The following is a 16,842-nucleotide window of genomic DNA, read 5'->3' on the forward strand; positions in this document are numbered from 1 at the left end:
CACTATATTTAGCAGTAAGATCACTGGCAGCTTTGGTTGAATGAACCTGTCTTGTGGGGAGACTCCAGCATCTAGAGTTTAACACATTTCACAGATGGCATGAGAGCCACTGCTCTAGCCTTTGCACATGATCTCTCCTTTGGAGTCTGCCCAGACATTTGGTTTACTATTTCTTGGACCACCTCTTGCTATCCCCACCACAAGTGAGTCCCCTATCTGAGGCCGATTCAGGTTTCCTGATGTTATATCTGAGTCAGCATTCCAAGGTTGGCTTGGCAGGGAGTAAAAACCAGATACAGGAAGAAGTTAAGGATACCCTAGGATCCAGCTACATTGACCAAGTAGACGGCGATGCCTTTTACCAAAATTCAAAAAATAGATTTAAATAAAAAAGAGTGGTCTGACAAGAACACAGAGAAGGGCTATGGTGCTCAAACTTTAGAAACAGGTAAATTGAAGAGTAAGTGTTTTCTAATATTTTTCCTGGGTAGAGGAAGGAAATCATGATAAGTGGACGGATCTATTCTGTGAAGGCAGGATCATCCCTGTGATGAGAAGGATGATGTATTGGGCACCGATAATTTGCAACTATCATATACTTTCATATACTACACACTTTTGCTTGTATTCTACGTTTACCAAGTAATATTCCTTTTTTAAGTTTTTTTTTCAACGTTTTTTATTTATTTTGGGGACAGAGAGAGACAGAGCATGAACGGGGGAGGGGCAGAGAGAGAGGGAGACACAGAATCGGAAACAGGCTCCAGGCTCCGAGCCATCAGCCCAGAGCCTGACGCGGGGCTCCAACTCACGGACTGCGAGATCGTGACCTGACTGAAGTCGGACGCTTAACCGACTGCGCCACCCAGGTGCCCCTACCAAGTAATATTCTAACGGTTTAATTTACTTTTTTATAATTAAAGCAACATTGGGGCACCTGGGTAGCTCAGTCAGTTAAGCATCCAAATCTTCACTTTGGCTCAGGTCACAATCTCACGGGTTCATGAGTTTGAGCCCTGCATCAGGCTCTGCACTGACAGGGGCTCTCTTTGTCCTGCCTCCTTCAAAAATAAATAAATAAGTAAATACTTAAAAAAAAAAAAAGGCAACATTTTCTCATGCTAGAGAACTTGAAAAATAGGAAAAAGTATAGGGAAAAGAAAACAAAACACCATGTAGCACATAACCCAAATAAAATGGTAATATATTACTTTTGAGTGTTTGGATAATATACTTAATGATATTTGCATATACATATAAAATTATCCTTCAGATAATATATGTTAGTGACTGCAAAATATTCTCTTTTGGATATTTAGATAATTTCAACAATCTGTCATTGTAAATGACATTGATAATGAGCATTCGTGCCACAAATATTTGTCTGCTTTTGAGGTTGTTTACTTAATACTTAATAAAAGCTTAAGTACTTGGCCAAAGGACATTAATATTTTTTAACTCTTTATTGCATATTTCCAAATTGCCTTCCAGAAATATTGTATCAATTTAATTCTCAATAACAGTCCTTGAAAATGACAGTTCTTAGCAAGCATCCTTGCTAAGAAGACATTATTACCTGGTTTTAAGATATTGGCAATTTGGGGAGAAAAGATACCCTATTATTTTAATTTGCATTTGTTTTTGCTAAACAGTAATTTTGAAAATTACTCCTGTGTTTATAGCCATTTTTATTTTCTTTACTGCAAATTACATGTTTATGCTTTATGCCTGTCTTTCTGTATAGGCTTTAGTATAACCCGTGCTGATTTATTTCATAGCATTTGTATATTAATAATATTAATCCTTTGCCCGCCATATTAACTGCCAGTATTTTTCTTCCTTGTTGATTATTGTTTAATTTGTCATTCGTTTACATCAGGTTTTGAAATTTTTATACGATGAATCCATCATTTTTTTTTCTTTGTATCACAGGGTTTTAAGCTTAGAAAAAAAAATTTCCTCTTTACAAATAGGATACATATTTACCTACCCTTTCTTGTCATTATTTTCACATTTTAACATTTATCCTGTTTCGTCTACAACTCATTTTGGTGTGCCTTGTAAAGTTTTGGCCATTATTTGTTTGCAATCACCTGTTTTTGCAGGCCATTTACTAAATACATCCTCCCCAGACTGTGTGACTGTGGCATTGAAAGGAACGACACGGAATGCCATTTAGGAGAGCAAAACCAAAGAACAGACACCATCTAGAGAGAAGGTCAGGTGAGAAAGTATGGACATGAATGCCCACATACAAGTGGGTTGGCACGAATTACACAGAGTCACCAAACCTTCTCGAGATCAGCAACTACATGGAAATGGAGGGAAAGCAAAGGGATTTCTGGCAGACCTGGGAGCCAAACCCCTCAAAATTCCCAACACATTTTCACAGGAAAGTGTAACTGACTGGTCTGAGAACAGAAAAACTTGGACAGCATTTTGTAACCTTCAGTTTACAGGTGAGTGCTAAAGTGGACGGGACCCTGGGAACCCTCAAAACTAACAAACCACACTCCCTTGCAGAACAAAGTTATGGACCGAGGAGAAACCACTAGGAGCAAAATCTAAACCGAGCAGGATGGGAACAATCAGTGCCAAAGAAAGAGCTTATTCTAGATCTGGTTCCCCCTGAAAACAAAGCCTGGAATAAGGGCTTGTGAGCAGATGGCTTATTTAGGCTGGGATCCAGGGACCAGGAGGGTGGCCCTGATGATGTGAAAGAGGGAAATGCAATGTAAGGATGTCTCTTCTTCTTGCTCACCCCATGGGAAACTGGAACTCAATTCCACCAGAAAACACTGAGGAGATTCTTGTGATTTGCTATGTGGCCTGCGATATATGATCAATTTTCAAAAATGTTTCCTGTGTACTCTAGAGATATTTGGAGTGATAATTTATTTCTCAAGATTCTTCTGTTAATTTGTTGTAAGCATGTTTAACAACTGCCATTACAGGATTATTTGGTCAGATTGATTTTTTTCCATGAAGCCTGATTGAGAATCCTGGAAACAAGTTCCAGAGTAGATTTGTCTTGGCTGCTGGGAGAGGGGTGGGGTGGCTAGGGATGGGAGGCCGGAGTTAGAGAGATTGTTGGATACCACATTCGCTCTCTGGTAATTTTTTTTTTTTAATTTTTTTTTTTTAACGTTTATTTATTTTTGAGACAGAGAGAGACAGAGCGTGAACAGGGGAGGGGCAGAGAGAGAGGGAGACACAGAATCTGAAACAGGCTCCAGGCTCTGAGCTGTCAGCACAGAGCCCGACGCGGGGCTCGAACTCACAGACTGTGAGATCATGACCTGAGCCGAAGTCAGACGCTTAACCGACCGAGCCACCCAGGCGCCCCCGCTCTCTGGTAATTAAAGCAAGCAAAGGTTAATGGTTCAAATAAGACAATTGAAAAAGAAGGAGATATATAATAGATATATTATATAGATCTCTCTCTCTACATATAGACAGATAAATTCAGTGTATTGTGTGTTAAATTAAAAATTGATAACAAATGTTCCCAGTATTGGCTTTCTTTTCAATGTACTTTAATGGATGTTCAGGTTTGGGGAGTGAAATAAATGCTGCCTGTGAAATCACAACTGCCTAATACTACACTTGATCTTAGCCAAAAGGCCGAGAAGCGATCACACAACTGCCTAATAAAATACTGATTATTGATTAGGTTGCCAAGGGTGTCAGTGCCAAGAAAGATTTGCCTTGGACTTACTATTGCACGTGACAGCCAGCTACAGATGCAGATACAGATATAGATATGCAGATATGATTATTATGTATATATGTAAATTACATAATATGTGTTATAAGTATATATGTGTGTTTTGCAATCTGGATTATTGTGTATATGTATATATGATCGTCATATTATTCTGGTTAGTCATCATGCCCAAATACAGATGTTGTGAACTAGTTATCACAGACACAGTCTTACAATCACCCTCAATCACCCTCGAGCTCTGGACACCTTTTGGAAGGTTCCCCTTCCTTATTATTACCATATAGACGGCCATGCGAGGGAGCCATCCTCTTGTTTATTTTTGTTTCTATCTCTTTATTAAATTTTTTTTAACATGTGTTTATTGTTGAGAGACAGAGAAAGACAGAGAATGAGCAGGGGAGGGGCAGAGAGAGGGAGACACAGAATCTAAAGCAGGCTCCAGGCTCTGAGCTGTCAGTAGAGCCTGACGTGGGCCTCGAACCCACAGACCGCAAGATCATGACCTGAGCCATAGTCAGACGTTTAACCGTCTGAGCCACCCAGGCACCCCATGTTTCTATCTCTTTCTTATATGAGTACTCTGCTGTGGAAACCCCAACACAGAAGGTTCTCGAGACATGGTTACAGATAACATTTAAAATTGTGCTGACAAAGAACAAACTGTTGTTCACCAAAGGGGAGGTGGGTGGGGAGGGGTAAAATAGGTGATGGGAACTGTTGAATCACTATATTGTACACCTTAAACTAATGCAACACCGCATGTTAACTATGCTGGAATTTAAGATAAAATAAAATTTATTTATTTTATTGAAAAAACAATTTTTTTTAATGTTTATTTAGCTTTGAGAGAGACACAGTCGAGCAAGGGAGGAGCAGAGAGAGAGGGAGTCACAGAATCTGAAGCAGGCTCCAGGCTCCCAGCTGTCAGCACAGAGCCTGACGCGGGGCTTGAACTCACAAACTGTGAGATCATGATCTGGGCCGAAGTCAGACGCTCAACCAACTGAGCCACCCAGGTGCCCCAAGATAAAATAAAATTTAAGAAATAGGATAAAATAAAATTGTATTTATAATGGACAAATATAGCACAGTCACAAAATCCTCTTGCAATGCAAGATGCATGCTTTCTACACACTAATTTAATTTTCAGTCCTTTTGGTGTAGTTTTTCCTTAGTTATACTCATTTCAGCTGGACATAGGGTTGGCTTTTGCCATGAGTGGTCATGGAAACGTAAAGGAGTATAGCCCTTTTCCAATCTCTTATTCATAAAAGATGCCTTTTAGAATCTCCCATAGTTCAAGTGAAGTAAAGCCAGTCGATTGGATGTGCTTTCATGGGTAACTCTTCCCCTCCTCATTGTGCTTACGTCTTAAGCATTCAAACCCCATCAACTATTGTTTCGGTAAGAATGACAGAGGGACTGATTGAGGAGTTGACTGCCTTTGGGCAAGAAGATGAATAGTTCAATAACAAGGACTTAGATGGATGGGTTTGATACAATCTTTACACAATAATCGGAACATTATTTGGGCTTAAAATAAAGATCATAAATGAAAATTTAGAGAGGCTTTGAAAGAAGCCGGCCCTGTATGGCAGAGACCTCAATGCCTGAGTAATAGTAATAGTTTTTATTGGTTCCCTTACAAGCAGATAGCACTGAATTATACTGGGCTTTCAGCCCTATAAGTCTCCATAACCTCAGGCACATAGTTCTCCCGAGTCATTCTCTCCCCTGTGAAGAGGAAATCCGAAATCTCCATCATGGCTCACACATTTTTGGTTACTCTGAAAGACTGGGTGTGGTACCCAAAACATTTTTCAGAAAGGCCACAGAGGTCTTCGATGAAGTAAAAGAATCAGGAAGTGAGAACCCTTTCTTGTCCTCATACCCAGGATTTAGCCGCAGGCTGGGCCAAAACAACAACAACAACAACAACAACAACAACAACAAACAAAAACCCACGGACCCCCAAGTATGGCGTGGTCTCCAAAAATGAATCAGTAGATAATTTTGCTGAGAGAATAGTCATTCTGAGCCAGTGTTTGGGAAGATGTCCAAAAATAATAATAGCAACATCAAGGATACTAAGTTACCATTTATTAAGCACATTCCAGGTGCTGGGTGCTTTACAGAAACCATCTCTAATACTCCCAACAAGAAGTACATTAGTTTTCATTAATACTTTCTAGACACAGAAACAAACTCAGGAGGTTAAACAAATTTTCCAAAATCAGAGTGCTGATGGGGATGCTAAGCCAAGTGTTTCTGGCATGAAAACTCACGTTCTTAACTGCTCAGGTCCTTAAAAAAATACTGGCCTCTACTTGCTGAATTAATATCAATTACCTCACATATGAGCATTGCTGATTGCGCAAAGTAGAATTAGCTAGATCCCCACTTTACAGATGGTGAAATAAAGGCTCAGAAAGGATTAATCGTTTGCCCAAAGTCACACAGCTAGTAATTTGGAGGATTTGAATTCAACCCCAGGTCTGTAGGCTCTCAGAGTCATACATTTCCCACCAAGCCACACTGACTTCTGGGGCCAAGAACTTTCCTGGGTATGAAGAGAAGCGTGCTGAGTGAGGGCAGCATTTCCCTGATCTTCCAGATGGAGCTGGAATTAAATGTCAACTTTATTTATCTAGGAAAATTTATACAAAAAAAAAAAGAAGGAAAGAAAGAAAAAAGTGTAGCATATGTCCTTGGAAATAGAAAGACTTGGGCTTAATGTATCCCTTGTGAGTGCAGAATTTATCAGCCAAGACAGATGGTTGGCCTTGTGGAGTCAGAGAGTGCAGGGAATTTTGAAAGCCCAGCATCATTCAAGGCATGGGAAGTCAATTCTAGGAGCAAAATTTCACAGTTTGTGAACATTTGGAGGAGTGATGGAGAAGTCAACTGACTTTCAGAAACATCAGGTAGCTGTGTGATTTCAAGATGTTGAAATCCTGTATCGTGTCCTGTATTCCTGATATGAGCTCATTGCATTTCAGTGAAATTGTAGGGTGGTCTTTGGGTTTGCTGCTTGACCAGGTGTGGGCACTCTGTCTGCATCAGAAGCCCGACTTCTCTCCCAAAGACAGTTATTTCTGTCTGGGAATAACTTGTGGCATTCTGATTACACCACAGAGAAACGGTCAGGATAAAGGGAGGGTAAAATAGATCCTTCAGAGCAGAAGCAACTTTGTGAAAGGAAGACATTTTCCTAAATGTATGACCTCTTTTCCAACAAGCACTGAAAGAACTCTGATCCTTATGCCTACCTTTCCATTGTTTGCTGTTCAGGAAGATAGCAAGCCGTGCACTGGGAGAAATCACTGTTAACTTAGCTCATCACCTGGAAGTTAACTAAGAAGTCCAGGCAAATGGGTGCCATTTTGTGGGCATTCTGGAATTTTGAGGGTGCCACAGGGTATACGGAGCCTGGTCAAAGTTCAGGATAAGAGCAGAAGAGAGGGATGGGCTAATGAGTGATGGGCATAATTTAAAAATAGGATTTCTTGTTTTTTGCTACAGTTGATAAGCTCTTTTTATAATTTGGAAATTAATCCCTTATCAGATATATGGTTTGCAACTATTTTCCCATTCTGTAGGTTATCTTTTCACTTTGTTGGTTGCTTCCTTTGCTGTGCAGAAGCTTCTTAGTTTGATGTAGTCCCATTTGTTTATTTTTTTGTTGCCTGTACCTTTGGTGCCATATTCATGAAATCACTGCCAAGACCAATGTCATGAAGCTTTCCCCCATGTTTTCTTTCAAGAGTTTTATAGTTTCAGATTTCATGTTGAAGTCTTTAATCCATTTGAGTTGACTTTTGTGCATGGTGTAAGATACAGGTCCAACTTCCTTCTGTTTTTCCAACACCTTTGTTTGTTGAAGAGAGAATTCTTCCCCATTGCGTATTTTTGGCACCATTGTTGAAAATTACTTGACCATATGTATGGGTTTATTTCTGGGCTCTCTATTCTGTTGCATAGGAATAATGTTAACTAAGAAGGGGAAATATTTACATACTAAAGAGTAGAAATTACTGATGAAAGAAATTAAATGAGGGAGAGACAAATGGAAAACCATCTTGTGTTCATGGACTGGAACAGTTAGTACTGTTAATGTGTCCTTACCACCCAAAGCTATCCACAGATTCAATGCAATCCCTATCAAAATTCAAAGACATCTTTTACAGAAATAGAAAAACAATTTTATGATTTATATGGAACCACAAAAGACCGCAAATAGCCTTCTTTCTTAGGGATGAAAGAAGAACAAAGCTGGAGACATCACACTCCTGATTTCAAAGTATATTATGAAGCTATAGTCATCAATATAGTGTGGTACTGTCATGAATATGGACATATCGACCAATGGAAAGCCATTTTCTGTTAATGGAGTCAGCTAGAAGAAGCTCACGCCAGTTCCACTTACCTCCCAGTCATCAGAACTTTGTTACATGAGTACACCAGGTTGTCATGAACGCTGGAAAATGTGACCTTGATTTTGGGAAGCCATTCGTTCAGCTAAAATCGAGAGGAAAGAGAGAATGGTTACTAGGGTAAAACTAGCAATCTCTGGCTTATAAGACCATCAGATAATGGGAAAATATCTGATTTAAGTAACTGATATTCTAAACAAATCGTATCTTTGATTCTTCTAACTGCACCTCCCATAGGTGTGTTTCCTTGTCCAGGAAATAAATGGTGATTAGTATTTATGAGATGTCTGTTACAGCATCTGGTACATAGAAGCGGTCAACAATGAAGGGTCTCTTTCTTCTCCCCTTTCGACGAAGTACATAACTCTCAAAATTCTATGAGGACACTGTATTGTACAGCTAGCTGAAGGCTTAGAACCCAGATTTATTCATGGGAATTTCATCTTCTGGCTGGACATACACACTGAGAGGCAGCAGCTGGAAAGCTTACAATAAATGATTTTGAAAGCTTCTCTCTGAGCATACAGAGCTCAGAGATTAAAAGTAAAAGCCATAAGGCAGCAGGATGTATAGTATATCCAAAGGCTGGTAATCGAGCTAGAAAAGTATGTTTCTTCTAACATACTGGGTTGGAATCAGAAACCCCTAGAGTTGATTAGTTGAGGCTCAATCAGGCATTAATGCCTATACAACAGAGATATCTACCCAGAAGATTAAAAATAAATAAAGGGAGCATTGAGACTTTCTACACCATGAAAATGGAATTTAAAGGTCATTTGTCATTTCCCTGTTATTTTGTAGTCCCCATGAGCAAGCCAATGCCTCCACCCTGTGCAGCAGATGGGCCATCCTCTTACCTGCATCTTCAGTGGCTCACTCCTTAGGCTTTGTTTCAAGGAGGGATTGGGGAAATCCTAGAGTCATGGGTTTTATAACTATTGCCTCTAGACACATATCAAAACAGGGCTTTTCAGCTTTAGAAGGTGCTGTTGTATATTTCTTCTAGAAATCCACTCCTTTCTTTGACTTGCCCAAAGACACACAATGCCCAGGTCACCCTCCCCGGCCCTCCCAGAGAAGTGTATGTGAACACGTGTGTGTATGTGTGTGTGAGTGTGTGTGTGTGTGTGTGTGTGTGTGTGTGTGTGTTTGCAATGCCTTCGGAGTTCGAATGAAGCAAACTCCTGGTCTGGCTTTATCATACAGATAAAGTCATGCTTGATTTTTTTGAACAACCTTTTTAAATGTAAATTCATTTGTTTGCTATTCTGAAGTCAAATAAGGCTGGAAAGAACAGTGTTTTATTTACATTCCAGCTCCTCTACTTTCTAGCTTTCTAAACTTGGACAAATGATGTCCAAATGCTTCTCTGTGTCACAGTCCTGCATTCAAACCCTGCCAGCAGAATGAAAGTACACATTAAAGTATCCCTCTTTTGACTAGTGACGTACCCTGATAGTAATAAACGGAAATAATCATTCTGTCTCATGGGATTATTATTAAGGTTAAAAAATGTATGTACCCAAAGCACCTGGTCCTGAGTATGGCTTAGTTAGTGCTTAATGATGACTGCCATTATTATTTGGGAGTATAACGCTGTGTTGATTAAAAACATAGCTTAAATGCAGTTTTATATCTCACTTTTCAGAAACTGTGATTACTTATTGCCACCAGGAAGGTATCAGCAGAATCTGCCCTCACTCTGTATCTGTGACCACTATACATGGACGCATTCCATCAGCATTATCAATGAAACTGCTCTTGTCAAAGCAATGACTTCCATGTTGCCAAACCAAGGGCACATTCTCAGTCAGTCCTTACCCTCCATGACTTATCAACACCATTGAAAGCATCCTTCCCCAAATGCTTTCTTCACCTGGTGTTCTGGATACCCCACTTTCGTGAGTTTTCTCCTACCTCCTTGGGTTGCTCCTTCTTGGTGTTCTTTGCTTGTTCCTGTCCTTCCCCACCTATTACATTGACTGTCCCAGGAACCAGTGTTTGGGATCCAAGGCTCTCTATATTCCTTCCCTGCGTTGGTCAAGGCCTGGACAGGAAAAATCTAGGTCATTTCAGGAGATCTTACTGTTGGGAATTTTGATGAAGATGTGAACACAGTTTAGGAACATCAGTGATTAAAAATCCACTCTTCTGGAGTTAGAAACAGTGGGGAACCTGAGGGGCTAGAGGCAGGAGCAGTTACCAGAATCTAGAAAGGGCAGCTGAATAAGCGGGCTGACTGATAGGAGCTATGGCCTTTGATACATGTTGGGGGGACAGGTGGGGCATGGGTAGGGGAACAGGTAGAAGGATTGCTCTAGATTAAAGGAGACTAAGACAATAGCACATACAATCGAATGAATGGAATATGTGAGCACTAATGAGATCCTGGATTTAAAAAAAAATTCTAATGTTTATTTATTTTGGTGGGGGAGGTGGGTAGAGGCAGAGAGAAAGAGAGAGAGAGAGAGAGGGAAACATACAATCTGAAGTGGGCTCCAGGCTCTGAGGTGTCAGCACAGAGCCCGACACGGGACTCGAACTCACAAAGTGTGAGATCTTGACCTGAGCCAAAGTCGGAAGTTTAACCAACTAAGCCACTCAGATGCCCAGGATCCTGGATTTTTAAAAGTCAGCTCTAAAGACTTTCCTTAAGGTAATTAGTGAAATTTGAATATAGATTGCCTAATAGTTGATATTGAAACAATATTAAATTTTAGGGGTGTGATTTCTTAAAAAAAAACCAAAACCTTTTTGTCTGCTAAACACAGGCCAACCTTGACTCTTGTGCTTGTCTGGGTTCTTTCCACCCCACTTGTCTTTGATGATATAAGAGCAGGTACACGTTTTGATAGATAATATAATGCCACCAACTACCAGGATCAGAGCCCTAATGTTTACGAGGCTCCAACCCTTTGCTGATCATCTAGTTTTCCTGTTCCCACTCATTTCAATTACTTTTTTTATTAATTTTTAAATTTTATTTAAATCCAAGTTAGTTAACATATAGTATCAATTACATTCTTTAACGGACTCTGGCTAGTAAGCTCAAGAAGGCGGGGCTCTTTCCCATTTTATTCATGGAAATACTAGAAGCACCTAGAACTGTGGCACATAGCAAGGGCTAAATAAATGCCTATTGGCCAAATGAATTAGATACAGCAAGCCAACTCATACTGGCACATTGATTATGATACTGAACAGCAGGGTGGAACCCACTTATTAATTCTACGTATTTATGAATTATCCCTTGAGTTTTCTTTGTGTGACCGTGAAAAAGGACGTTTTGTTTTGTTGTTCCAAATCCTTGCAGATTTTATTTATTTTTCTTACTATGCTGACAGGGTCTCTAATACAACGTTGCCTAGAAGTGCTGGCCATAGGCTTCCTTGCCCTATTTCGTACTTCAGAGAGAATGCCTCTAGTGATTACCATTAAGAATGGCACTCTGTGGGCTTTTGGTAAATACTTAAAAAAAATCAAGTTAAGGAATTTCCTATTTCTGGTTTGCCAAGAGTTATTATTATTATTATTATCGTCATCATTATTATTAATATATGTTCTCACTCATTTTACACCTGCCATCTTGAGTAATATTCTTCTAATCCCATTAAGAGATTGTGAATTTGTGAGGCACTGGAAAACAAACAATTTTTCATTAGTTTTCAATGAAGGAGGCTCATTTCCCACTTTATCTTTGGGGCCCCGTAAAGTATGTCAATATGGAGGAGCAAATCAAAGTTTTAAATATTGGCATTGTGTCAACCTAGTCTTAAGGTCACACTGCTTTGAGGATGAGCTGCCAGGAATGAGACATTCATGCTGAACAAAATGCATAAAAATGTGGAATATACATCGCATGTTACAAGTCAGCTGGCTTATGGAGCTGCGTGGTGAGTGAGACCCTCTGTCTTTAGGATCTTTACTCTTTTATTGTATGTGTGAATGTGTTGCATTGCTAATTACCATAGCCTTGAGATCTCAGCACAACAATGGGATAACAATGACAGCAGCAGAGGCTCAGGGAGAGAGAGAGAGAGAGAGAGAGAGAGAGAGATTGAGTTTTTTTTTTGAAAGCCAATAAAAATTCAACTGTAATCTGTTTCCTGAAAGGGGGTTAGCAAACCAGCCACTCCCTGTGGCTGGAGGAAGCTTAAGAGCTCAGCAAGTCAAAGCAGGGTTTCAGAATTCTCTGGACTCCGCTCCCTTTCATTTCTTGTCATTCTACACGGCCACCCCTACTTCCCCTACCCTTTCAGTCCTTGTCCTGACATCTGTTTTTTTCATCACTGTCAGTGAAAACAAGTGTGGTGCTGTCTGAAACCCATGAAAAGCAACCTCCAGGGAAGAAAATATAAATCATAGGTGGATAAATCATCTTCCCGGAGAGTTAGCATACCGTCGACCTGCCCCAGAGACTGCATTGTCATTTAATGCCGAAAATCAGCTTTTGTGTGTGTGATTGGTGGTGGGGAGGGTAGATATATAAGACACAATGGCTTCAGTGACTCAGAACTGGCAAAAGTCTGTGTGCGGGGAGAGAGAGATTGGTGGATTCATTTTGGCATCTAATCAGTCCCTGAGAACAGTAAGAAAATGAAAAGGGAGCCAGCTTATCAGCATATTGACTTGCAATGAAAGCCCCCTTAAGTATTTCCCAGTTCCCTGTGCAGAGGGAACTGAGCAGGAAAGCCACTGTCACAGGAAAAAATTATTTGCCCGAATATTCTCTTTAACGAGCAGATTTATTCATTTTCTGGGGAACACTATCATTTCGTCTCTATCACAAGAGAAGAACTGGCTGGTGCAATCAATTCCAGAGAGTACCCATCAATTCCGTTAAACAACCAGGGGGAGGAAAACCCCCAGAAATCAATAACAGTTGTTTCATTGAATTGATGGGTTACTTCAAGTTGTTCAGATCCATCTGTTGGCTTGTGTGTTCAGCTGCTGCCATGTCTGCAAAGAGTCCTAGGGGAACTTCAGGCCATGGCAGACGCTGCTGGAAGGCGTGGAAAGTGCCAGGGGACAGAGCAACGGGCTCACCGTGGCCAATGGGTGTTTCCTTGGCTGGGAATGACCTTGCTGCTCTGTGTAGCCGCCGTCATCATCGTGGGCAGCTTGCCTGTAGCGAGCACTGTGGCGGATCCTCTTAACCGTCACCACTTGCTGCGTGCCTTCTGGGAAAGAGACGCGTTACAAACATTATTACTTACCTTTAATAAAGCAGCCGAGTGGGGATTATCATCTCTCCCTGCTCTTTTCTTGCTTGAAGATTTTAGAGAAGACATTGACTTGGTTAGCCAGCAGTGAGAGGCAGAGGCACGATTTGAACCCACCTCTGCCCAGGGCGAAAGCCAAAGTTCTTTTCAGGATACCACCTGCGTCTTTGCATAGCATAGTGCCCAAGAACATAGGTTCTGATAGCCGACGGACACGGGTTCAAATCCTGGCACTCCTTGCTGTGGGACCTTGGGCAATGTACTTAACTTTTCTGAATTTCAGTTTTTCCCATCTGCAAAATGGGTATAATACCTGTTTGTTGAAAGTATGTATATAAAGTCCGTCGTATAGGGACTGGGTCATTATAGATGTGGAAAAGCTTTTTTTTTCTTAGCCATTATTCTTAGTAATATCAATAAAGGTAGTGACATGAGGTTGTCTTGAGTTCCTCTTATGGCTACAAGCCTTCCTCTTTCCTCATCCTTGCCACCTGCAAATCCTCGGCAAGGGCTTCGGGAGGCATAACACAGGTGTCAATATTTAATTGCCTATCTCCGAATTTGAGTGAGCATTGATTAGCCCATGACTCACTGAAGCTTCTACTAAGCCTGCTTTATTCCTTCAACATTTTAAAAATGCCAGTTGGCTGCTCCGTCACCTGCCTGGGGGAAAGCAAGGAGTGCCATGAAAATGCTGGCAGTAAAAATCCCCAAATCCCTGTCAACAACAGGCCAAACTAACCTAAGGCAGTAGATGTCAGCCCTGTGACTACCTCTGGGGTTGGGGGTGGGGGTTGGTGGGGAAGAGGCAGGGGGGCCTTTGGGGGTGATGGAAATGTTCTATAGCTGGACCTAGATATACATATGTGTGCATCACATTTCAGTTTTCACTTGGGATTGTGTCCTTTGCTGTGTGTGTGTGTGTGTGTGTGTGTGTGTGCGCTCTTCCTCAATTGAGGAGAATTTACAACGTAACTGTGCAAAAAGCCCCACCTGTGCTGTTAGTAAGCCGAATGTGATGACCAAATTGTACTCATGGACCTATGGCAGGGGGTAGCAGTTGGACTGATTGCTCCCTTACAATGGAGAGGGCCAGCCCAATTAATGGGGGTCTAGGCAGTAATTACACTGTGGAAAATGGGACACACCCTAGCAGCAGCCACGCTGGGGAGTCAAATGTCACTAGATGTCACCAGTGCTAACAACAATAAAAACTACCTCCCGTCCAGTACCTATTTTGAGCCAAGTACAGATACATAGATTTCTTCTCTAGTCTTTACAACCACCTTATAAGGTAAGGTGTCTTCTGTTCCATTTCACAACTGAATTTATAGTTTAGAGAGACCTTATCATAAGTAAGTAGTGAAGCAAGACTTTAACCCTGGTCTGTCTGCCTTTTGGTTCGGAGCACAGGCTCCGGAGCAGAGTGCCGGGGTTTTGAGTCCAAGCTCTGCATTCCCTAGCTGTGTAACCTTGGGCGAGTTCCTTGACCTCTCTGTGCCTGCATTTCCTCATCTGCAGAAAGGGGGGAAATAATGGCAGCTGTGTATCACAGGGTTATCTATGAGTTAATGTAGGCAAAGACTTAGAATGTAGTATGCACTTGGCAGACCGTGAGAGCTGGAAATGCACCAGCAGTTATTCTGTTTCGTGATGCAATCTCCCAAAAGTGGAAGGGCCAGATCCAGTGGTGGTCTGAGATATAAAGTAAAATGTTCAGGTCACCTAAACCATGTTTGCCCTCTGTCTCCCCTCCTATAGGTTCAGTAGCAAAAAATCCGAAGTGCCTGCTGGGCTCATCTGCTTACCTCTTTCTTCCTGAGACAGCTCCTGTGTTATCGGCCAGGTAGTGCGGTTGAGGTCTCTTGTCGCTTCAGCTTTCTGATTACACTGTGATTATCCTCAAGGTGACCTAAGAGAAAATGTTCCAGGCTTGTGGGTAGTCCCTATGTCCTGTTGGACACAAAGGAGTCAAGAAGCTGATGGCACAAGGGCTTCTCCAGTGTGTGTCATCAGGTTGTCTGCCCGGACCTCTAACCCTGTTCCCACCCTGATTCTGGGAATTGTCCCCTCCCAGATTGCCCCCTCCCAGATCCGTGGTGACTGGCAAGGTCACTTGTTACTGGCCTAATTAGAGCCACTCTCCCAGAAGTCAAGATTTCGAAGCAATGTTAATGTCAACCTAGCTGGGTTTTTCTTAATGGAAGCGATTGGAGCTGAAAAGTGTAGGCAGCCACTTCCCACCTTGTCTTCTTGAAACTATACTGAGAAAGGCAACGTGCAGCACGAGGGAGAGGTGGGGCAGATGCTCAGATGAGAGCAGAGACAAGGCACAGACACGGAGAAAGACTTGTCACTCTGAGCCCTGAGACCTGAGACCACGGTGCGTGTTCCTCTGTAAATTACCCTCCTTCCCAAGCCGCCCGGAAGCTCTACCATCGGTAGCTGAGGAATCCAAACAAATACACCTGGGAGAATAATTAAGAGGAATGAAATTCGCTCTGTGAGTTTTTCTAGGAAGGCTTTCCTGACTCCACGCCCCCCCCCCCAATACCTGACACTTTCCTGACACCACAGGTTTAGCTTGGGTTAGCCCTAGCCACAGCCCTTTTAAAGTTTAAACCGCCTGCCTTAAAAATGCATTTGTCTGTAAAATCCTTAAAGAGTTTCCCAGAGTCATATTAGATTTGCAATGTCTAGATTTTTGTCTCATCCATGTAGTTTTTGCATTATTTGCTTATATTTAATTTAGATTGAGCTTATATTTATTTATGTTTACATGGCTTTTTAAAAAAAATTTTGGATTTGGTTTATATTTATTTATGTTTACATGGCTTTTTTTTAACTGAGCGTCATCCTAAGAAATATTTAAAATCAAAGGTTTAATGTATTAGATAGACGTTTTTAAACATACGTTAAAGTGAATTTGCACCTATTTAAAATAAGAGGTATTTATGGATTGCCTGAAATCATCTCGTGCACCACCTTGGAAATTTCCGACCTAGCCTCTAAGCCCATTGAAGGCAGGGATGATGACACATGCATGATCAACCCGCCCACCCCTGGCCCTAGGGCTCTACGTTTCTCTGTTACAAAACTTGGCATAATAAACTGTCATATGTACAGTTAGGTTACTGCCTGTAGGACCCTTGTCTGCATCATTTACGGCTCTGTCCTCAGTATCCTCAAGTAGGTCTGGCTCCGGGCTGATGTTTAATATAGATGTATTAAATGAAAGCATACATTGATAAGTGAAAACCACTGGAATGTTCTGCAGCCACAGACGCCAATACATGCTGCTCTTGACTGGTGGTGACACTTGGGGGAAAACACCCCCATTCAGTGCCTTGCTTTTCTCCCCTGCTCTACGTGGATGGTCACACAAGCAGGTCCCCAATTTACAAGCTTCAGTCTTCAGTTTTGATGGCAGATTGGAGGCAGTTCTCTGATGCTGACGATT

At 41.4% G+C, this 16,842-nt stretch overlaps 1 long non-coding RNA gene and 1 pseudogene across 1 annotated transcript in view; both read right to left on the minus strand.

Moving 5' to 3' along the window:
- The window catches only part of LOC128314010 (uncharacterized), a 38,248-nt gene extending 22,804 nt beyond the window's left edge, over window positions 1-15,444 (minus strand). The window contains exons 1-4 of the long non-coding RNA XR_008295291.1: window positions 15,191-15,444; window positions 13,207-13,340; window positions 10,078-10,207; window positions 8,154-8,245 (exon numbers count right to left, since the gene is read on the minus strand). This is a non-coding gene — a long non-coding RNA (uncharacterized LOC128314010). The remainder of the gene's footprint in view (window positions 1-8,153; window positions 8,246-10,077; window positions 10,208-13,206; window positions 13,341-15,190) is intronic.
- On the minus strand, window positions 3,556-3,636 carry LOC113601177 (uncharacterized; annotated as a pseudogene).
- Window positions 15,445-16,842: the final 1,398 nt, after the last annotated feature.

This window comes from Acinonyx jubatus, chromosome A1, assembly GCF_027475565.1.
Source record: "Acinonyx jubatus isolate Ajub_Pintada_27869175 chromosome A1, VMU_Ajub_asm_v1.0, whole genome shotgun sequence".
Lineage (NCBI taxonomy): Eukaryota > Metazoa > Chordata > Mammalia > Carnivora > Felidae > Acinonyx > Acinonyx jubatus.